The sequence below is a fragment of the Rhincodon typus genome, chromosome 44 (assembly GCF_021869965.1).
Source record: "Rhincodon typus isolate 14 chromosome 44, sRhiTyp1.1, whole genome shotgun sequence".
NCBI lineage: Eukaryota > Metazoa > Chordata > Chondrichthyes > Orectolobiformes > Rhincodontidae > Rhincodon > Rhincodon typus.
Window position 1 is genome coordinate 4,119,863 of NC_063375.1, and position 23,739 is coordinate 4,143,601.

The 23,739-nt window shown below is 43.7% G+C and overlaps 1 protein-coding gene and 1 long non-coding RNA gene across 12 annotated transcripts in view; one reads left to right on the top strand and one right to left on the bottom strand.

Annotated features, from left to right (window-relative positions):
* The window catches only part of LOC109921544 (histone H2B 7-like), a 331,158-nt gene that overhangs the window by 189,237 nt on the left and 118,182 nt on the right, over positions 1 to 23,739 (top strand). The gene's annotated exons all lie outside the window — the stretch shown is intronic.
* The window catches only part of LOC125487741, a 52,094-nt gene continuing 30,258 nt past the window's right edge, over positions 1,904 to 23,739 (bottom strand). For all 4 annotated transcript variants that reach the window (XR_007266102.1, XR_007266103.1, XR_007266101.1 and 1 more), the window contains 2 exons: positions 4,152 to 4,267; positions 1,904 to 2,546 (listed from right to left, as the gene is read on the bottom strand). This is a non-coding gene — a long non-coding RNA (uncharacterized LOC125487741). The remainder of the gene's footprint in view (positions 2,547 to 4,151; positions 4,268 to 23,739) is intronic.

Sequence of the window (23,739 nt, forward strand, 5' to 3'; positions counted from 1 at the left end):
GGAGTACACCCCTCTTGCCTGGATGGGTGCACCTCCAAAAACATTTGAGAAGCTCAACACCATCCAGGAACAAATCAGCCCCTGCTTAATTGGCACCAGATCCACAAACATCCATTCCCTCCACCACCAATGCTCAGTAGTAGCAGTGTGTACCGTCTACAAAATGCACTTTGGAAATTCACCAAAGATTCTCAGGGCGCACTTTCCACACCTACGGCCACATCCTTCTAGTCAGAGAAGGGCAGCAGATACATAGGAATACCAGACCCTGCAAGTTCCCCTCGAGTCACTCACCATCCCAACTTGGAAATATATCAGCGTTTCCTTCAGTGTCGCTGGGGTCACAATCTGGGAATTCCCTCCCTAACGGCATTGTGGGTCTACCGACAGCACACAGACTGCAGCAGTGCAAGAGGCAGCTCACCACCACCTTCTCAAGGGGGCAGTGGTGACAACCACTTCCATGAGTGAATAAATTTCATGTGTCATGCACCTGCCCATTATAAACTATTCATATTCCCCTCTGTTATCCTCCTTCACTCTCCTCATTGTTTGTTACATTTCCAAGTGTCCTGGTCTGTCGTGACAGAACCGAAGACCAGAACTGAAGTTAATGTCCATTAATATTTATTATATGGGTTATCTCTTACACACACACACACACACACACACACACACACACGAATCTATGGGTTGAATTTATATTTGCAAATACATTTTGTTTTGTTCAAAGACCCACAATTTATTGACAGTCAGTCAATATGGCATTTAATAAAATCCTACTTTAGAAACAAAACCAGTCTGACTCTAAAACAAAACACAAACAGATTCTAAACAAGGTCTCACACCAAAAATGCATTATCTGACCATCTGACCTAAAATGTCACCTCTTCTTTGCACTGATAAAACCTTCAGCTCTCTCAGGACTGTGACTTGAAAGGAATTCAGGGATTTACATGTACATATTAATCAATTAAAACGTTTGAACTGATTAGAGATTTAACAGCATCTAAGTTTGTTTAGTACATCCTCATCAATGGTGACCTTTTACGTATAAATTCTGTGTCTGATACTAACTCTGTCACTAACACCTGAAGAAGGACTGAGGCTCCAAAAGCTTATGTTTTCAAATGAACCTGTTGGACTATAACCTGGTGTCAATGTCATTTCTGACTTTGTCCATCTGAGTCCAACACCGGCACATCCACATCATGACCATTTAATGCTGACATCCATCAAAAAAGAGACAGGACTGTCTATTTCCCATATTGTTGTTCTCAAACATATTGTGCAAACACTCACTGCCATTACTTGTCAGTGCCATAACCTTGAATTTTGCTGGTGGATTTGAAATGTGGCACTTTATCTTTAGCTTCCCAAACCTTTTAAATGAATGAAATGTAGCAATTCTGATAAAACCTTCACTTTACAGTCTGACCAATCTTATCTATGAGCTCATCCATCATTGGCACTGCCTTCCTACTCGTATTTAAGACCATGAGAATGGGAGCAGGCCATTTGGCCTCTCGAGGCTGCTCTGTCATCCAATTGGATCGTGGCTGATCCCACATTCCTCACGTTCACTTTCCTGCCCTATCCCTTGGGCAAGGAGTTCCAAAGACTCACAACCCTCAGAGAAGAAATCCCTCCTCATCTCAGTCTTCAGCTGGTGCCCCTTTATTCTGAGACTGTGCCCTCTGGTCCTAGACTCTTCCCTGAGGGTGAAACATCCTAAAAGCATTGACCCTGTCAAGCCCCTTTGTGTTTCAATGAGATCACAACTTATTCTTCTAAACTCCAGTGAGTAGAATCTTAACCTCATAAGACAATCCCTCCATCACAGGGATCATCCTAGTGAACCTTCTCTGGACTGCCTCCAATGAAATGATACCTTTCCTTTGATAAGAGGAGCAAAACTGCTCCAGATGTGGTCTCCATCGCACTGTGTACAGTTGCAGTAAGACTTCCACACTCTTATACTCCAACCCCCTTGAAATAAGAGCAAACTTTTCCTTCACCCTTCTTGATTACCTGCCATCCCCCATGTGCGAGCTTTCTATGTTTCATGCACACTCACCGTCCCCCCCAAGTTCCCTTGTGTTGCAGCTTTCTGCAGTTTCTCTCCATTTAAACAATACTGTTCTTCTGTTCTCCCTTTCAAAATGATCACAACTCTGTTTTTCCAATCAACCCGTTTTAAATCACACAGTCATTTGAAGTATCGTGGTGGGGTTAACCTTTGGTACAGGTTTACTAAATGGACTCTGTCCAATGTGACCAATTCAATGAAAATGGTCATTAGTCCTCACTGTAACTGATGGGGTATCCGCAAGGGAGAAGAGTTGAAGATGATTCCAGTGCCCGATCTTTGAGAGGATATCCCTCACTCAGGACTGGAAAGACTGGATTAAGTCCCATTTGTCTCATGTTTGGAAGAAAACATCACTTAAAAGACATGCACAGCAAGAACTCAGGTTTCCAAATGATTATCCAAGAAATTTGCAGATGCCTCCGACCTTGGCTGATGCCGCAGAGAGCAAGATTCACTGGAAAACAGAAAGGAATTGAAATACAAACGTCATTATTTGTGGCAGTGTCCTGGAAACTGCAAAGCATAGACAACGTCAAAGCAATGAAAGTGTAGAAGCAGCAGAGAAACAGCACATGCCCTGTCTGTAACTCCATGGGAACTGCTGATTGTTCAGTCCCATTGAAGTGGGGCAGAAATATGAATTGATTAGAACTGCATTATGACCCCATTGGTTTCCTGGCCTTGTCTCGGGCCACCGTCAACTTTTGCTTTGTACTTTTCTGTCTTTGATTTGTCACCTCATTTTCCCCTCCTGTTTTCCCTCTGCTTAGGTTCCCATTTCCTGTGCCATTCTTCTTCATTCATTCTTAGGACTCTATAAACCTAGATTTTTTTCAAAAAATAAAGTATGTTTGGGAAGATTATTGCAAAAGGAATCATGTCAACATGACTTTGTGTTTCTTGCCTCAGTGAGATTCTGAGAAACCCCCAAAGTCAGCCAAGACTCAGCAATGAGCTCCCACACTGAGGCTTCCAGCTCAGACACAAAAGGCTATAGTTAGAATACGGCTACTCTCAGAATATCTCTGCACAGTTTTGATATGCTTATGCAAATCCTGCTGTGCCTAAAGTCATTTCACAAGAGAGCTAGGACCATCTTCAATGTAAGTTCAGAGCCAGAGAGGTCAGTACAGAAAAATAGCCCACCGGCCCATTGAGTCTGCGCGAGCCACCAACAACTACCTCATTATTCTCTAATCCCATTTCCCCAGCAGTTGGCCCATAGCCTTGGCATCCCAAGTGTGCATCTAAATCCTTCTTCAATGTGATGAATGCTTCTGCCGCTCCCACCCTTACAAGCAACGAGTTCCAGGTTCCCTACCACCCTCTGGATGAGAAAGATTTTCCTCACATCCTCCTCTAAACCTCCGACCTCTTGCCTTTAATCTATGTGCACCATCCTGGTCATTGATCCCACCACTAAGAGGGAAAAGTTTCTTCCTGTCCACCCTATCTATGCCCCTCATCGTTTTGTTCATCTCAATCATGTCCCCCCAACGCCACCCACAATTCCCTCCACTTGAAGGAAAACAACCCCAGTCTGTCCAATCTCTCTTCATCACTGAAACTCTCCAGCCCCCAAGGCAACAACCTGGTAAATCTGCTAATGCTGATGAAAATTGACAGTATTTCCATTCACTTCTCAGTGAGATATCTCGCCTCTATATTGTTGGAGATTGTCCTTCCCTTTGTGGGACTCTGAAATTCTGCTCATCCATCCATAACTTAACATTTTTAGATCTTAGTACAGATCTGTGCATAACTTGCATCCTTTTTCCGAGAAGATCGAATAATATTGCACAAAGTGGAATTAAAGGACAGTAACCTGAAATGCTCATTCTTTTCTCTCTCTCTTTCTTGAAACGCTTATAGAAGCTCCCAACTCTTTTCATTCCCGATTTCTGCCAAGTTTGGTTTTTACATTGGCCACTGTAATTTCCTCTCACTTTCCCGGAACTGAGAGGGAAGTATGGGGTTATCCGCTGCAGAATTTAAACTTGCGTGACTGGGGAATAGTACAGGTTTGCTGGGGCAATATTCTGCTGTAACACACACTCACAAAAGATCAGAAGCACGGAAATCTGTGACATTTCCAACGTGGTTTTGTAGCACAGCAGTCCAACTCAGTGTGACCTGGTGCCTGCTACATCAATATCTTCTCTCTCTTGCATTTACCTGTAACAGAAGATGATAAGTTCAAAAACAGCAAAAGGAGGCTGCTCTCTCCATATTCTGCTCTCACATCCAACTGACTGGTTCCATTCACAGGAACAGAAGTAGGCCATTCAACCCCTCAATCCTGTTCTGCCATTCAATGGCTGATCTGTGGCCGAGCTCTATATACATGCCTTTGGCCCCTATCCCCTTCATATCATTGCTGAACAAACATTGATCCTGCTCAGATTGAAAACAATCAACTGATCCAGCATCCACTGCCATTTGTATTAAAGAGTTCCAAATCTCTCCCACCCTTCTGTGTAGAAGTGCCTCCTAACATCTCTCCTGAACAGTCTGTCCCTAATTCTCAGACGAGGTCCTCCCTAGTTCTAGAATCCCCAGTCAGTGGAAATAGTTTCTATTTATCCACCCTGTCTTTTCCTGCTAATATCTTTGATCAGATCACCCCTAACCTTCTAAATTCTAGGGAGAAACTAATTTGTGTAATCTTTCCTCATAACTTAACCCCTGAAGTCCAAATATCATTCTTGTGACCCTACCTTGTACTCTCTCCAGGGCCAATCTATCCTTTCTAATGTGTGATGCCTAGATCTGCTCCAAGTTGAGTCTAACCAGGGTTTTGTATAACTGCAGCATAACTTCTGGCCCCTTGTACTTCAGTTCTCTAGATATTTGGGCGAGCTGTATACAAATATATTTAGGACCCACTATGAATATTGTGTACAATTCTGGTAGCCACATCACCACAAGGATGTGGAGACTCTGGAGAGGATACAGAAATGATTTACGAGCATGATGCCTGGGTTGGAGGGTATTAGTGATGAGGAGAGATTGGACAAACTCAGTTTGTTTTCATTTGAAAATCAAAGGATGTGACCTGATAAAAGTTCACAAAATTATGAGAGGCATGGATAGAATAGATAGATGGAATCTTTTATTCTCCCCCAGGATAGAAATGTCAATTAGTAGGGTAAAAGGTTAAAAGAGGGAAAGTTTAAAGGAGATGTGAGAGGCAGGTTTTTTTTTTACACAGAGGATGGTCTGTGTCTGGAATTCACTACCAGAGGAGTTGGTGGAGACAGAGAGCAATATTTAACAGGCATCTTGACAGATACATGGCCTGGCAGGAAAAGAGAGAGATGGACAGCCTGGAGGTAAAAGTGTTTCAGTTTAGAAAGGCATCATGTGTTGGGATAGTCTTGGTGGTTTCCTGTTCTTGGTCTTTTTCTTTGCCTCATTCAATCAGCTGTCTTGATTATTTTCTATACTTGTTTGTGACATTTTGAAGATCTATGCACCTGCCCCCAACCAACCCCTACCCCTTAAATCTCTTTGGACATTCATTGTATTTAACTTGATACCATCCAGACAGCAGCCTCACACTGATAGTTTAGAATGCCATCAGATATGGTGGGCTGAAGGGCTGTTCCTGTGCTGTACTGTTCAGTGTTCTATGATAATAAAGCATGGAATGATTCTACTCCTGCAGAATGCAACAACAATTCCCAATTCCAATCCCTGGAGTTGATGCAAGTCATCCTCAACCCTGCTCTGTCACAGAAGAAGCAGAATCTGGACTGAGAAATGTGATCAATTTGTACCAATTTGACGCACAAAACTGGCACTGAGTTTGGGACAGCAATGCTCCTGTTAGAAAAGAAAAAAACAAAAATTGCTGGAGAAACTCAGCAGGTCTGGCAGCGTCTGTGGAGAGACAGAGAAACAGATATTGGCCAAATGCAGACCAATGGGACTAGCTTAGTTCAGGAAACCTGGTCGGGGTGAATGAATTGGGGAAGAGCCTGTTTCCGTGCTGTATGACTATGACTCCAGTCCACGTAGCTGTTCAGAATCAGTCTATTACCTGGTCACTGGGAATTTCATATTAAAAGCAGATTGAGGCACGGTGTTAATGTCTCCTGAGCCATCTGGGCTTGCCTGGAGTCTTTGCTGCTTTTGAGACTCGAGAGAAAACACAGCCAACTTCAGTCTGACCACCGGCTCCAACACAGAGACAGAGAGACAGGAAAGCTCCCCCCAATTCATGGCACTTATACACAACCACACCTCTCCACACCTGAAAAGGAAACCCCACATCAGCCCTGAAAGGTCTTTGCAAGCTGAGCTGTATCAGAGTTCAGTAGCCAGAACCAAGGCTGAATAGACCTCTGCAGCCATCAATACAATGATACATTGTCACGGCTCTTTCTGCCATTAAACCAGCAATGTCTGTGACTAAAACAGAAATTGCTGGAGAAAGTGAAAGCAAAGTAAATTCCGCGGCCCACCAAGACACAGTTACTCTCCACTTCCCCCAAATTCTTTAATATCCTATCTACCTATGGCTCCACTTTCAAGGATCTATGAACCTGCATTCCAAGGTCTCTTTGTTCAGCAACACTCCCTAGGTCCTTACCTTTAAGTATAATCAGCCTGCCCTGGATTGCTTTTTCAAAATGCAGCACCTCACGTTTATCTAAATTAAACTTTATCTGCCACTCCTTGGCCCATTGGCCCATCTAATCAAGATCCTGTTGTACTCTGAGGTAACCTTCTTCACTCTCCACTACACCTCCAATTTTGGTGTCATCTGCAAACTTGCTAACCATACCTCGAATGTCACATCCAAATCATTTATACAAATTATAAAAAAGCAGTGGACTCAGCACCAATCCTCGTGGCAATCACCAATCCCTCAGGATTCCCTCTAACAACTTGAACATAGGAGGTATGGTTAGTAAGTTTCCAGATGACACCAAAATTGGAGGTGTAGTGGAGAGTGAAGAAGGTTACCTTAGAGTACAACAGGATCTTGTTCAGATGGGCCAATGGGCCAAGGAGTGGCAGATGAAGTTTAATTTAGATAAACGTGAGGTGCTGCATTTTGAAAAAGCAATCCAGGGCAGACCTTATATACTTAAAGGTAAGGATCTAGGGAGTGCTGATGTCAGGCTCACTGGTGTATAGTTCCCTGGCTTTTCCTTACAACCTTTCTTAAATAGTGCCACCACGTTAGCCAACCTCCAGTCTTCTGGCACTTCATCTGCGGCTACTGAAGATACAAATACCTCAGCAAGGGGCCCAGCTGTCACTTCCTTTACTTCCTAGAAAGTTCCAGATTACACCTGATCAGGTCCCGGGATTTATCCACCTTTATGGTGTTTTAAGCCATCCAGCAACTCCCCCTCTGTTGTTATTTATTTACCTAAGTTCTATATCTTCCATATCCTTCTCCACATTGAAAACTCATGAAAAATACTCATTCAGTAACTTCCCCATCTCCTGTGGTTCCACACATAGGCAGCTTTGCTGATATTTAAGGGGCCTTATTCCTCTCCAGTTAGCCTTTTGTCCTTAATGTTTTCATAGAATCCCTTTGGATTCCCCTTAACCCTATTTTCCAAAGCTATCTCATGTCCCCTGTTTGCACTCCCAATTTCCCTCTTAAGTATCCTCCTACTGCCTTTAACTCTTCTAAGGATTCACTCTTTCTCTACTGCCCATACGTGACATATACTTCATTTGTTTTCTTGACCAAAACTTCATGTCCTCTAGTCAAGCAGCATTCCCAACACCTACTAGCCTTGCCCTTCACCCTAACAGGAACACACAGTCTCAGGAATGTCATTGTCTCATTTTTGACAGCTTCCCATTTTCCAGCCATCCCTTTACCTGCAAACATCCACCCCAATCAATTTTTGAAAGTTCTTGCTTAATACCAATAAAATTGGCCATTCTCCAATATAGAATTTTAACTTTTAGATCCATTCTATCCTTTTTCAACATTATCTTAAAACTAACAGAATTATGGTCACTGACCCCGAAGTACTCCTGCACTGAGACCTCAATCACCTGCCCTGCCTTATATCTCAAGAGTAGGTCAAGTTTTGCACCTTCTATGGTAGGTATAGCCACATACTAAATCAGAAAATTTTCTTGTACACACTTAACAAATTTCTCTGCATCCATGCCTTTAACATTATGGCAGTCCTAGTCTATGTTTAGAAAGTTAAAGTCCCCGATCGTAACCATCCAATTATTCTCACAGATAACTGAGATCTTCTTGCAAATTTGTTTCTCAATTTCCTGCTGACTGTTGGGATGGGGGGAGGGGGTCTACAGAATAATCCCAATAATGTATTCATCCCTTTCTTATTTCTCAGTTCCACCCAAGTAACATCGCTCAATGTATTTCCTAGAATATACTCCCTTAGTATAGTTATAATGTTATCCCTAATCAAAAACGCCACTCCCTTTCCTCTCTTGCCCCCATTCCTATCCTTCCTACAGTATCTATACCCTGGAACATTAAACTACCAGTTCTATCCATCCCTGAGCCACATCTCTGTAATTGCTATGATATCCCAGTGCCATGTTTCCAACAATGCCCTGAGTCCATCTGCCTTACCTGTTAGGCCTCTTGCATTGAAATAAATGCAGCTTAATTTATCATTCCTACCGCCAATTCCACTTTGTTCCTCCCTGCCCTGACTGTTTGACTTGCTCCTTTTCCCAACTGCACCAGTCTCAGCCGGATCTCTTTCGTCACTATCTCCCTCAGTCCCACTTGCATACTCATTAGAGATGGGGATAGCTACAGGATACTCCTGCACCACCTGCCTCCCTCTCCTATCTTTACTGGAAGTCACCCATCTACATGACTGTATCTGCAGTTTTTCTCCCTTCCTGCAAGTGCCATCCATCACACTTTCTACCTCCTGTAAATTCCTCATTGCCTCTAACTGCTGCACCAGCTGGTCCGGATGATCCAATAGAAGTCACAACCAAACACGTTTCCTGCAGACATTACCATCAGTAACATGGAAACTCTCCCACATCTAACAGGAAGAGCACATCATTCTACTAAAAGCCATCTTTGCACCTTAACAATCTACGACCCAGAAAATAGCAGTCTTACTGGTCCAAAAAACATTGCTCCAGACTAACTTAGCACCTATGTTTTATAGTTTTAAATTTTACTCAAGAGACAGATCTCAATGAAAACATATAACCAAAAAAGAACCCACTCTACTAACATTAACTCTATTTCTCTCTCTATTACTTCTGATTTTGTTTCTTCTATTCCTCATGCTCACACTCATTATTCAGAAAGTAACACTGCAGTATTGACAGTTTGCAAGTACACAATTTTTGGACACGCAGTCTAAAAGTGTTGATCTGATATTTCCTGTGCTCAGTACGTCTGAACTGTGCCACTCACACATCTGATTTTTTTTTTTTTAAACAGTCCAGGGTTATTTTTAAAAATAAGTAGTCAGACAATCAGTGCTGGCACAGGACCGGGAATGCGATGATCTGATCACAATATTCATGACAACAAAAACTGTGGGGGATGCTGGAGATCTGAAACAAAAACAGAAAGTGCTGGAGAAACTTAACAGGTCTGGGAGCATCTGTGCAGAGAGAGAGAGAAGCGGAGTTAACATCAGAGGTTATAAATACAAAGTGCTGGAGAAACACTGCATGTCTGACAACATTTGTGAATAGAGACAGAAACAGAGTTAATGTAACAGGTTATAAACACAGAAATTGCAGGTATCGTAGTGTAACAAACCTTCTCTGAACTGCTTCCAACATATTCAAATCCTTTGTAAGGGCAGCGAGCAGTACTGTATCGTGCTGCAGTTGCGGAAACACCAATGCTCTTTATAACTGAAGCATAACCTCCTGACTCATCCTGTGAGCTTTCCTGATTTCGTGCTGCAGCTGCGCACCAACCTTCCATCCTTACAGAACTGACCGCCTGTAATGTGCTGATCTTCCCACTGCCAGGCTGTCAGAAAGTTGAGTATGTTTGTTCATTGATTCTGAAAGAGAACTGCATCAACAGAAGGAACAGCTGGAATACTGTTTTGAAGCACAGTTTCCACTCAATGTCTCAGTCCATCTCCATCCCCCGGGGACCAATGAATACAGCGCAAAAGATAGCATCACTTTGAGCAAAGGTCGCTGTTGGTCAAGAGCTTTCCATTTTGAAAAGGTCTTGCTCAGTGAACTTCAGAGGTTGAGACATGAGTGAGGAAATGAAATTGTGTGTCAGAACTTCAGGGTAACTGCAAGTGTCGACTGATGGGTGTTCATGCACAGGGTACATTACAGATTGGAGGTTTGGCTGCTCATTGCGTCTGAGGTATGAGTGGAAGGTGATGTTGGAACCCAGGTCTTCTCTAGTTCCTTGGTCTGTAGATTAGATTGAATCACCCTCAATCGTCTGCATATTTGAAACTAAGTTCGATAGCATGAATAACACCTCCTCTGAGAATAAAAAGGCAACTTATTATCTGAAGGGAGAGAAACTTCAGAGTGATTCAGTGCAGAGAGATCTGGGTGTCCTGGTATACAAAGCACTTCAGGAGTTCCTCAGGGCAGTGTCCTTGGCCCAACCATCTTCAGCTGTTTCATCAATGACCTTCTCTCCATCTTAAACTCGGAAGTGGGGATGTTTGCTGGTGACTGTACAATGTTCAGCACCATTCATAACTCCTCAGACACTGAAGCAGTCCATGTCCAAATGCAACAAGACTGGACAATTTATAGGCTTGGGCTGAAAAGTGGCAAGTAACATTCACACCACACAAATGCCAGACAATGCTGGTCTTAAATAAGACACATTCTAACATTCAATGGTGTTAGCATCACTGAATCCCCAGTATCAAAATCCTGAAGTTAACCATGGACCAGAAATTGAATTGACAAATTATACACATTCTGTCGCCACAAGAGCATGACAGGAATATTGCAGCATGTAATTCACTTCCAGACTCTCCAGAGCCTGTCCATCATTTACAAGGCACAAGTCAGGAGTGTGATGGAGTACTCCCCATTTGCCTGGGTGTGTGCAGCTCTAATAGCATCCAAGAAGCTTGACACCATTGAGGACAAAGCAGCCTGCTTGATCAGCACTGCATCTACAGGCAGCCAATACTCAATAGCAGCAGGGTGAACTATCGACAAGATGCATTGCAGAAATTCACAAAGGCTCCCTTATACAGCACTTTCGAACCCCATAACCATTTGCATTTAAAAGGCCAAGGGCAGCAGGCACATGTGAATATCACATGTGTACGTTTACCTACGTCACTCATCATCTGATTTGGAAATATAATCACTCTTACTTCAGTGTCACTGGGTAAAAATCCTGGAACTCTCTTCCTAAGGGCATTGTGAGTCTCCACAGAGTACACAGACTGCAGCAGTTCCAGAAGGCTGCTCACCACTACTTTCCCAAGGAACAATGAGAAAGGGCAACAAATGCTGGTCTAGCCCATATCCCACGAGTGAGGTTTTTGTTTATTAACAAGTTTTCAGACCCCTCAGTTAGATCCCAGGCTCACTCTGGATATCTATTACTCTAAATGCTGTCCAACCAGAACTTCTCCATTCAATTCAAGTGTATGACTAGATCTGCTTAGTTTAACCTGGGCTGGTAAGTAGATCTCCATGATCTCCATCATGACTCTACCTGGTTTACTTAGTTTTCTGGGAGTTGACAGCCTGCACTGTACTGTCTTGCTGTTCCTGATGTGGATAGGACTCAGTCTATCTCCATTGTAGAATAGACCCATTGTTTATATCAGAGTAGTATGTACAGCTCTATAATAGATGGGCTATTGAGCTCCGAGACGTAGAGGGATCTGGTGTCTGAATGCATGAATCACAGAAGGTTAGTCTGTGGTTGCAGCAAGTAATCAGGAAAGCTAATACAATGTGATGATTTATTGTGAGGGAATTGAATAAAAGAGTAGGGAGGTCATGTTCCAGTTATACAGGGCATTGGTGAGATCACACATGGAGGGCTGTGTGCAGTACCAAACTTACAGGGGGATTTTAATACATTGGAAGCAGTTCAAAGAAGCTTTGCTAGACTAATACCTGGAATGAACAGATTGTCTTATGAGGAAAAGCTAGACATGTAAGCTCTGTACTTTGACTCTCCTAAAGGTAACTTAATTGAAACGTATAAGACCCTCAGGGTCTTGACTGAGAGGATCTTGAAAGTATGCTTCCTTTTGTGGAAGATTCTAGAACAAGGGTTCGGAGATTAAAAATAAGAGGGTGCCCATTTACGATGGAGATGGGGAAATGTCCTTTTTCTCTCTCAGAGGATTGAGAGACTTTGAAATTCCCTGCCTGAGCAGGCAAATGATACAGCATCTTTAAATATTTGTAAGGCAGAGGGAGACAGATTCTTGATGACGAAGGGGATGAAAGTTATTGGGGGATATGCAGGAATGTAGATTTTAGATTAAAATCAGATCAGCCATGCTCTTATTGAATGGTAGAGCAGACTCGAGTATATTCTTTGAAGGTACATGAAAACACAATGCTAGCTCAGAGTGATGTCACAATCATCTGATCATCACAAATCCGAATTCCTAACACTACATCTCTCCCTGTCTTGGATTGCAGCATATATCCAAGTGGTTCTTTTGGATTTGGTTAAAGAGAATTAGGAGAAGACTCGACAATAGCAATTTGCTTAAATATGAATGTTTATTCACTGATAAGAACAATGATAGTAATAATAATAAATGGAAAATAAAAGAGGAAAAGCAACAAGTCTCACACCCTTCTGCCCGCTGGGGACCCCTCGATTGATGGTTGGGCTGGAGGCTGAAGTTTGTTCCTGGTACCGTTCATGATTTTGACCTGAAGTGAAGTCCAGCAACTTAGAACAAAACTCTCTCTCTCTCTCTCTCTCACACACGTACAGTGTAACAAACAGCCAGCACAAAGAAAGCAAATACAGAAAAACAAAACTGCTGGGTGGTGCAGAAAACACAGCTACAGGAAAACAAGCTGAAGATGTGTCTTCAGCTTGTAAAGGAATGTTCACAGGACTCATTCAAGGTCATGCAGCTTGTTGAGTATCATCAACAATTTTAGCTCTTCAGCCCATCCTGTAAAATCTATTTTCTCATGCAGCTGTCAAACAGCATCATTAACATTTCGCCCTTCAGCCCATTCTATACAGTCCTCAAGGTTCTCCCTGCCGTTTCAGTCTGTATAATCCCATCAATTTATTTTAAGTAGTTTTTATTGTTGCATATTCTCAATACTCTATTGGTATCACAATATCAATATCATCACCCAACCCCTGTGCCTGGTTACCCTTGTTCCTGAAACAGTTATGCTAGTTTGTGAATCTTTTTCTAAGTTCAGAGAGATGGCAGGGGGAGATCTGTACATTCAGTCTAAATAGCGTCGACAGAAGCAGCACAGAGATATCCCACAGTTGAAAACGAAACATCAACCATCATATTGGGTGGCATAGATTTCTCGAATATTTCACGGGCTTGTTATAACAGGTCAAAATAAACCACAAACCGTTTGTCAATTAAAAAAAACGTTTTGACCCAATCTAATAAAACTTGACTACTTGACGATAGTGTGTTTTCCCTGACCGTGTGGGTTTTAGTTCACACAACTGTCAGGGGTGACTATGGACCAAACTGAGAAGGAAACTTTCATCCTTGTTGGATGAAGACGTTTGTGGATAACAGCAAAATTGGTGACATAATGGACAGTGCAGAACATTGTCTAAGATTACGATGAGATCTTGATCTAATAGGCCCATGGACCAAGGATTGGTAGATGGAGTTTAACTCAGATAAATGTGAGGTGTTGCATTTTGAAAAGACAAGCCAGAGCAGGGCAGTTAACGGTAGGGAACTGCGGAGGGTTGTTGAACAGAGAGACCAAGGGGTGCAGGGCGATGAAGAAAGCATTTGGTATGCTGGCCTTCATTGGTCAAAGCATTGAGTACAGGAGTTGAGATGTCATGTTGCAGCTGTAGAGGACATTGACGAGGCCATTTTAAGAGTCACAGCAGTCTACAACATGCAAACAGGCCCTTCGGCCTAGCTTGGCCACACAGCACAGTTTACACAATTTAAACTAGCCCCATTTGCCTGTGTTTGATCCATATCCCTCCATAGCTATCCCATCCATGTACCCGAATAAAAGTATCCAAATGCATACAATTCTGTCGCCTCGCCATCGGAAGGAGGTTGTTAAACTGGAAACGATGCAGAAAAGAAATTGCAAGGATGTTGCTGTGAATGGAGGGTTTGATTTATAGGGAGAAGCTGGATAGACTGTGATTTATCTTCCCTGGAGCATCGGAGGCTGAGGGGGGACCTTATTGAGGTTTATAAAGTCATGAGGGGCATAGATAACATGAATAGTCAAGGTCTTTTTCCCAGGGTAGGTGAGTCCAAATCTAGAGGGCATAGGTTTAAGGTGAGAAGGGAAAGATTGAAAAGGGATCTGAGGGGCAGTTTTTACATAGAGGGTGGTGTGTGCATGGAATGAGTTGCCACATGAAGTCACAGAGGTGGGTGCAATTACAACATTTAAAAGACATCTGGACAAGTACATGATTAGGAACGGTTCAGAGGGATAGGAGGCAAATGCAGGCAAACTTGGGAAACCCAGTCAGTCTGGACAAGGTGGATCGAAGGGACTGTTTCCAAGATGCCTGACTCTATGACTCTATCAAATGAAAAATTAAGAAAGGTTAGAGTACCTGGCCACAAGATTGGTCCAGACTGTGTCCAATAGGTCATGGTCAAAGTGTTGGAGAACCTGTGACCACAGATTAGCTCCAAAGTTCTGCTCTAAAACCACCCCACAGAGGGCGCGTAGCAACCACTAAAAGCACAGTAAGACCTCTACAATCAGTTGCGTGGCCAAACATTTTGAGGGATGCCTCAACTGAAGTGTATAGGATCCTGTTGTATTGCTTATACAGCACTGCCTGAGTTATATAACAAACTACAAAAATGAAACCTACTCCTTTCCTTTCTCTTTCTCACTCAAGAAGCAGACCCTAAAATTTGCCTTCATTTGAACAAGGAAGAAAATGTGAAAATGTGAAAATATGGAACACTTTACATTTGGAGCCTTTTCCCTCTGTCATGTCTTCTCATCACAACATGGTGGGGGTTAAAGAATCTGAAATAGTTTAGCATTGATTAAGCTCTCCCACTAAACCAGGATGTGAAGATGCCTCTGCTGACTGCACAAGAATTCAACTGGTACCAGGGATACTCCCGAGTATATACTCGGCCAGTCTGCCTCAATGGTTTGAGTCTGTAGGTGTGAGGCTAGAAAAGCACAACAGGCCAGACAGCAAAGGAGCAGGAAAGTCAACATTTTGGGCCAAAACGTCCTGACAAACAGTTTTGGCCCGAAACATTGACTTTCTTGGCCCTCTGATGCTGTCTAACCTGCTGTGCTTTTCCAGCCTCACACTTATAGACTCTGGCTTCCAGCATCTGCAGTCCTTATTGTCTCCATGCCTCAGTGATTCAGTGTGCAGTTGCCTCGAGCTCCAGTACAGGCTGCCGACTGTCTCTGAGAAAGGGAGATTTGACACTGTTTCTGGAGCACGAGATTTTTTTTTTTACCATTCCCAGTCAGTCATTGCAGAGGGCAGTATGTGAGTAGGAGATTGGCATGAAATTGTGCGTGTATTTGTGTATGTAACTTACACTTGTGTGCAAGTTGCTGTAGCACATCTTGCAGATTGTACACACTACTGCTACTGAGCATTGATGGTGGAGGATGTGAATGTTTGTGGATTTGATGCCATTCAAGCAAGTTGCTTTGTCCTGGATGGTGTCAAACTGCTTGAGTGTTGTTGGAGCTGCACTCAATTAAGGCAAATTGGGAGTATTCCATCACACTCCTGACTGGTGTCTGTAGATGGTGGACAGGCTTTGGGGAGTTATTTGCTGCAGGATTCCTTATGTCTGACCTGCTTCTTAGCTGATAAATGACAACCGTAAGACCATAAGAAGTAGGCCATTCAGCCCATTGTGTCTGCTCCATCAATGAGATCATGCCTGATCTGATAATCATCCACTCCACTTTTCCTGCATTTTCCCCATAACCATTGAGTCACTAGATCATTAAAAATTTGTCTACCTCATTCTTGAATATTCTTAATAAATCTGCCTCGAAAACTCTCTGTGGCAAAGAATTCCACAGATTCACTACCTGCTGCGAGAAATAAATTCCTCCTCATCTCTGTCCTACATGGGTCACCTCTTATTCTGAGATAATGCCTTTTGTACTTAACCATTCAGCATTTACCTTGTCTCCAACCCCACTAAGAATCTCTCATAAGAACTAGGAGTAGGAGTAGGCCATCTGGCCCCTCGAGCCTGCCCCGCCATTTAATAAGATCATGGCTGATCTTTTTGAGACTCAGCTCCACTTACCCGCCCAGTCACCATAACCCTTAATTCCTTTACTGTTCAAAAATTTATCTAGCCTTGCCTTAAAAACATTCAGCGAGGTAGCTTCAACTGCTTCACTGGACAGGGAATTCCACAGATTCACAACCCTTTAGGTGAAGAAGTACTGCACACAGTACTCCAGATGTGGCCTCACCAGGACCCTATACAGCTGCAGCATAGCCTCCCTGTATTTAAACTCCATCCCTCTAGCAATGGCAGACAAAATTCCATTTGCCTTTTTAATTACCTGCTGCACCTGCAATTCTACTTCTGGCGATTCATGCAAAAGGACACCAAAGTCCCTCTGTGCAGCAGCGTGCTGTAATTTTTTACCATTTAAAAAATAGTCCATTTTGCTGTTATTCCTACCAAAATGGATGACCTCACACTTATCAACATTGTACTCCATCTGCCAGACCTTTGCCCACTCACTTAGACTATCTATATCCCCTGCAGACTTTCAGTGTCTTCTGCACACTTTGCTCTACCACTCATCTCAGTGTCATCTGCAAATTTTGTCACACCACAATTAATCCCCAACTCTAAATCATCCATGTAAATTGTAATTGTGGTCCCAACACTGATCCCTGAGGCACACCACTAGCCACTGACCACCAACCAGAAAGACACACATTTACCCCTACTCTTTGCTTTCCATTGGTCAACCAATCCTCTATCCATGCCAATACATCACCTGTAATACTGTGCAACTTTATCTTATGTAGCAGCCTTTGGTGGCACCTTGTCAAATGCCTTCTGGAAATCCAGATACACCACATCCACAGGTTCCCCATTGTCCACCACGCAAATAATGTCCTCAAAGAATTCCACCAAATTACTTGAACATGACCTACCCTTCATGAACCCATGCTGGGTGTTCCCAATGGGACAACTTATATCCAGATGTCTTGCTATATCTTCCTTAATGATAGATTCAAGCATTTTCCCCACTATCGAAGTTAAGCTAACTGGCCTATAGTTACCTGCTTTTTGTCTACTTCTTTTTTTAAAAACAGTGGCGTCACATTGGCTGTTTTCTAATCTCCCCAGAGTCCAGTGAATTTTGGTAAATAATTACGAGTGCATTTGCTATTTCCCCCTTCACCTCTTTTAGTACCCTGGGATACATTTCATCAGGGCCAGGAGACTTGTCTACCTTTAGCCCCATTAGCTTGCCCAGCACTGCCTCCTTAGTGATCATGATAGTTACTAGGTCCTCACCTGCTGTAACCTTCTTGCCATTAGTTTTCGGCATGTTATTTGTGTCTTCCAATGTGAAGACCGACACGAAATAACTGTTTAATGTCTCGGCTATTTCCTTATTCCCAGTTATTAAATTGGCCTTCTCATCCTCTAAAGGACCACTCTCCTCTTGAGACAGATCCCTCCATACTTGTTACCAGTATACTGAGCCCTCTCTGGACTGCCTGTAATGCCAGTATATCTTTCCTTAAATAAGGGACCCAAACCACTCACAGTATGCCAGCTGTGATCTTACTTGTATAGTTTTAGCAAAACCTCCATCAGAATCATCAGCAACAAGAAGAATTCAGGTCAGGCTTTCTCTTCTGAACTTGTCAAACTCAACATGGAGTCCAGAGCGTGGCAAAGTATTCAATCCCTACAGTGCAGAGAGAGGTAATTCAGCCCATCAAGTCTACCGAGCCTCTGAAGAGCATCCCACACAGACTCAGACTCCCACTCTATCCCCATAACCCCAAACTTAGTATGGCTAACCCACCTAGTGTGTACATACTCGGAAACTATGGCCAATTTACTGCGGCCAATTCCTGCATGTCTATGGACTGTGGGAGGAAACCAGAGCATCCTGAGGAAACCCACACAGACATGGGGAGAATGTGCAAACTTGCCACCGAAAGTCACTCAAGGCTGGAATGGAACCCAAGTCCCTGGCACTGTGAGACAGCAATGCTAAACACTTTGCCACCCCTACTGAGTGAGAATTAATTGATATCAATAGGTTACAATGGTGATATTTGTGCATGACCAAGTTATTTCATGAGGGAGAGAAACAGTATAAATTTAGACACAGGTCTGTCAATGAGATTCCATCATTGCTGCTGGGATCAGACCATGTGAAGACAGTGAATAAAGCAGAGAATGAGACCAGGATCATAATTAGTCTGAAGAAATTGGATAATTGGAGTTGCTTGAGAGTGAGAAAACGTTGGACAATTAGTTGCAATATTGATGGTGATTGCTGGGAATGCGCAGCATACTAATTGACAGAGAGGGTTTATAGTCGCACCCAAGAATGTATTCCATCTAGATGCATCACAGCTCAGTATGGCAACTGCTCTTCCCAAGACCGCAAGTATTGAGTGTCGTGAACACAGCCCCATCCAGGAATCAAACCAGCCTTCCATCCATTTACTCCATTTTGTGACAAAGCCATGGCTCTAAGCGGTGTATTTCGTCCAGGTTTCTTTTTGAAAAAGAGAGGTTAAGGCAGAGGTTACGAACAACCTGCGAGGCCTTAGTTCTCTTTTTTAAATTCGAAACAATACAGTCAGCCTGGATGGCCAGCTCTCATTGACCAGGATTTCTAGAATGTGTTTAGGTTTTAGGTTTAGCTTTAAGCAGTTGTTGTTGTGTGCCTGAAGGAATGGAAGCTATTTTTCCCTCTCTCGATTACAGTCAAAAGCTGGGGGTTCTCTTCCTAGGCTGTTAGACTGCACGTGAGACGAAACAAAAACAGAAATAACTCCAGATTCTGTAAATCAGAAAGAAAAACAGAAATTGCTGGAAAAGCTCAGCAGGTCTGGCAGCATCTGTGGAGAGAAATCACAGTTAACACTTCGGTTCAAGCTCTCAGTACCAGTTCTGAGGATGGGCACGCAACCCAAAACGTTAATTGTGATTTTTCTCCGCAGATGCTGCCAGACCTGCTGAGCTGTTCCAGCAATTTTTGTTTTTGTAACATACCTGCTGTTTGACAGAAGCAGCTGGTCACACTTGGCTTTGTACCGAGGAAATATTACATTGTCTTGGTCCTTGGAGTATTTGCCCAAAAGACGACAGAAGAGAGATCTCCTGTAAATCAGCATTAGGCATGTTTGACAGTATCAAACTGATCAATGTAACATTCAGTTGATAATCATTAGCACGTTTTTTCTTTAAAACCAGCAATTCAAACAGAATCACAAATCTGATTCCATTCTTGGCCTGAGCTACCCCTTGTCTAGGGATATTTAAAAAAAAAATTCAATACCAATTCACTGAGATCCAGAAAATAACTAACACCTGTGCAGCTTCACGAACACGACTATCCAATGCAAGTGTGTCTGTGGATATAAAACATAGAACAGTACAGCGCAGTACAGGCCCTTCGGCCCACGATGTTGTGCCGAACTTTTACCTGAAACCTAAGGTCTATCTAACCGCTACCTTATACTATTATCCATATGCCTATCTAATAGCCGCTTAAATGCCCCTAATGAGGCCACCTCCACTACCCTCTCCGGCAATGCATTTCATGCCCCTACCACTCTCTGAGTAAGGAACCTACCTCGGACGTCTCCCCGATATCTACCTCCTTTCACTTTAAAACTCTTGTTTTCGGCGGCAGCAGCGCAAGCCAGAGTGCCGGCGGTAAGGTAAGGCGGTTTTTGTTTCTCCCTGTATAAAAACTTACCTCGTGCAGCAAGCGACCCTCTTGTTTTCAGCCAAGTCACACCCAAGGTACAGGAAAAAGGTAGCTGGGTGACTGTCAGGAAGGGGAAAGGGAATAGGCAGACAGTACAGGGATCCTCTGTGGCCGTTCCCCTTAATACTAAGTATACCGTTTTGGATACTGTGGGGGCGGGGAGAGAACCTACCAGGGGAAGGCCATAGCCGACAGGTCTCTGGCACTGAGCCTGACCCTGTGGCAAAGAAGGGAAGGGGGGGAAATAGGAGAGCAATTGTAGTGGGGGATTCAATAGTAAGAGGCACAGACAGGCGGTTCTGTGGATCCGAACGAGATGAAAGGATGGTATGTTGCCTCCCGGGTGCCAGGGACCGTGTCTTCAAGATCCTTAAGGGGGAGGGTGAGCAACCAGCAGTCATGGTACACATCTGTACCAACAACATAGGTAGAAAAAGGACAGATAATGTGAAAAACGGGAGTTAGGTTGGAAGCTGAAGTCCAGGACAAACAGGGTAGTTATCTCTGGATTACTACCAGTGCCACGTGATAACGAAGTAAGAAATAGGGAGAGAGTGCAGCTAAACATGTGGCTACAGGGCTGGTGTAGGAGGGAGGGCTTCCATTATGTGGATAATTGGAGCACATTCTGGAGAAGGTGGGACCTGTACAGTAAGGACGGGTTGCACCTGAACAGGAGGGGCACAAATATCCTGGGAAGGAGGTTTGCTAGAGCTGTATGGGATGGTTTAAACTAGTTTGGCAGGGGGTGGGGAACCGGATTTATAATTCAGAGGATGAGGTATTCGGCCTTCAAACGGACACAACAGGGAGTGAGGTGGTTTATAAAGAAATGCGGTCAATGGAGCGTAATTGCGGACGCCGAGATGGTTTGAGGTGTGTATACTTCAATGCAAGAAGTATCAGAAATAAAGTGGATGGACTTAGAGCATGGGTCAGTACTTGGAACTACGATGTTGTGGCCATTACAGAAACTTGGATAACTCAGGGAGAGGAATGGATTTTGGAAGTTCCGGGATTTAGATGCTTTAAAAGAAATAGGGAGGGTGGAAAAAGAGGTGGGGGAGTGGCATTGCTAGTCAGGGCGAGTATAGCAGCTACTGAAAGGCAGCTCGAGAATGATATGTTTACAGAGTCAGTTTGGGTTGAGGTCAGGAACAAGAAAGGAGCAGTCACTTTGTTGGGGTTTTTTTACAGACCTCCTAATAGTTGCAGAGAAGTAGAGGAGCGGATTGGGAGGCAGATACTGGAAAGGTGCAGAAGTCACAGGGTTGTAGTCATGGGTGACTTCAACTTCCCAAATATTGATTGGAAACTTTTTAGTTGTAATAGTCTAGATAGAGCGGATTTTGTCCACTGTGTTCAGGAAGGATTCCTGACACAGTATGTAGATAGACCAACATGAGGAGAGGCCACTTTGGATTTGGTGCTTGGCAACAAACAGGGCCAAGTGTTAGACCTGTTGGTAGGAGAGCATTTTGGCGGTAGTGATCATAACTCTGTTTCTTTCACGATAGTCATGGATGAGGATAGGTACATACAGCAGAGTAAAGTTTATAATTGGGGGGGGAAGGGTAATTATAATTCTGTTAGGCAAGAACTGGGTAACAAATTGGGAACAGATGCTGTCAAGGAAGAGGACCACAGAAATGTGGAGATTGTTTAAGGAACGCATACTGCATGTGCTCGATATGTTTGTCCTCAGCAGGCAGAGAAGATGCGGTCGAGTGAGGGAGCCATGGTTCTCGAGAGAGGTCGAACGACTGGTTAAGAGGAAGAAGGAGGCTTATGTAAGGTTTAGGAAAAGAGGAACGGAAAAGGCTCTAGAGGGATACAAGTTATCCAGGAAGGAGCTGAAGAACGGGCTTAGGAGAGCTATAAGGGGGCATGAGAAATCCTTGGCGGATAGGATCAAGGAACACTCCAAGGCTTTTTACATGTATGTGCAGAACAAGAGAATGACCAGAGAAAGGGTAGGGCCAATCAAGGATTGTAAAGGGAATTTATGCACAGAGCCTAAAGAGATAGGAGAGGTCCTTAATGAATACTTTTCTTCAGTATTCACAACTGAGAGGGACCTAGTTGTAGAGGAAGACGTTGTGAAACAGGCAGTAGGCTAGAAGAGGTTGATGTTAGTAAAGAAGATGTGCTAGGAATTCTGAGGAAGTTGAAGATAGATAAGTCCCCCGGGCCTGATGGGATTTATCCAAGGATTCTATGGGATGCGAGGGACGAGATCGCAGGGCATTTGGTGATGATCTTTTCGTCCTCACTGTCCACGGGTATAGTGCCAGAAGATTGGAAAGAGGCAAACATCATTCCCTTGTTGAAAAAAGGGAACAGGGATAACCCCAGAAATTACAGACCACGTCAGTGGAGGGCAAATTATTGGAAAGGGCTCTGAGAGACAGGATTTATGATCACTTGGAAAGGCACAGTTTGATTTGTGATAGTCAGCATAGATTCGTGAGGGGTAGATCATGCCTCACAAACCTCAGGGACTGGACCAGGGTAGAAAAGACCGAGTCAAGGTAGGAAGAGATGTGTTCTGTGGGGTAGGAGCAGGCTGACACAATGGGTCTGCCTGGGCAGGCCTGCTGGTGGATTTTCAGAACGAGGTAGAAGTGAGCTGTGCAGGGATGGGGGACTATCGGCTTGGAAGCAGTTGGGGGACGATTACCAGATGAAATGAGGTTAGTGACCGTAGTTGATACAATGACCTGATGTTCCATGGTGGGATCATTGTCCAGGGGGAGATAGGAGGAGGTATTTGAGAGCTGGTGCTCAGCCTCTGCAATATAGAGGTTAGCACGCCTGAGTACAACAGCACCACCCTCATCGGCAGGTTTAATAACAATCAGGGTTGGATCTAGTGCAGAGGTCAATTCAGAGAGAGATAAGGTTGGATTGGGTGAGGTGGGCAGTGAAATTGAGGTGACCGATGTCACATCGATTATGTTCATTGAGAACTGTCGAGTGCAGGTAAAAGGCCAGACAGAGGGGTGCAGGTGGAGGGAGAGTTTTGCACGTGTGTGAAGAGGTCTGTGGGATGGGGAGAGGGCTCGTGTCCAAAGAAACGGGCATGAAGGTGAAGACAATGGAAGAAGTGTTCGACATCACATTGTGCCCTAAATTCATTAAGGTGGGGACGCAGAGCGATAAACCTTTGCCGAGTACAAAGCTCAGGCTCCGATCCTCCAGCATCAGGAAGGAGTGACAGACTGTGGGAGGGTTGGCGCTGAGGGAGCGCCGCACTTCAGAGGGTTAACACAGAGAGTGCTGCACTATCGGAGCTGACATCCTATATGTGTAGTTCCATTGTAGCTGTATGCATGGTCATTATTTCCATGTCAATGTAATTAATAACTTGAATACTGCTGTCAGAGGAGTTTCTCCAGAAATTGTGGAGGTTTCATTTCCTGAGGAACTGGCTGATGAAATCACTGTTTTTAAATAACACTGGCTCAATTGAGGAAGGGGCTGTTTTCGGAAACATCACTGTGAAAGGAGCAGCACATCTGTTGGAATTGAAGCTA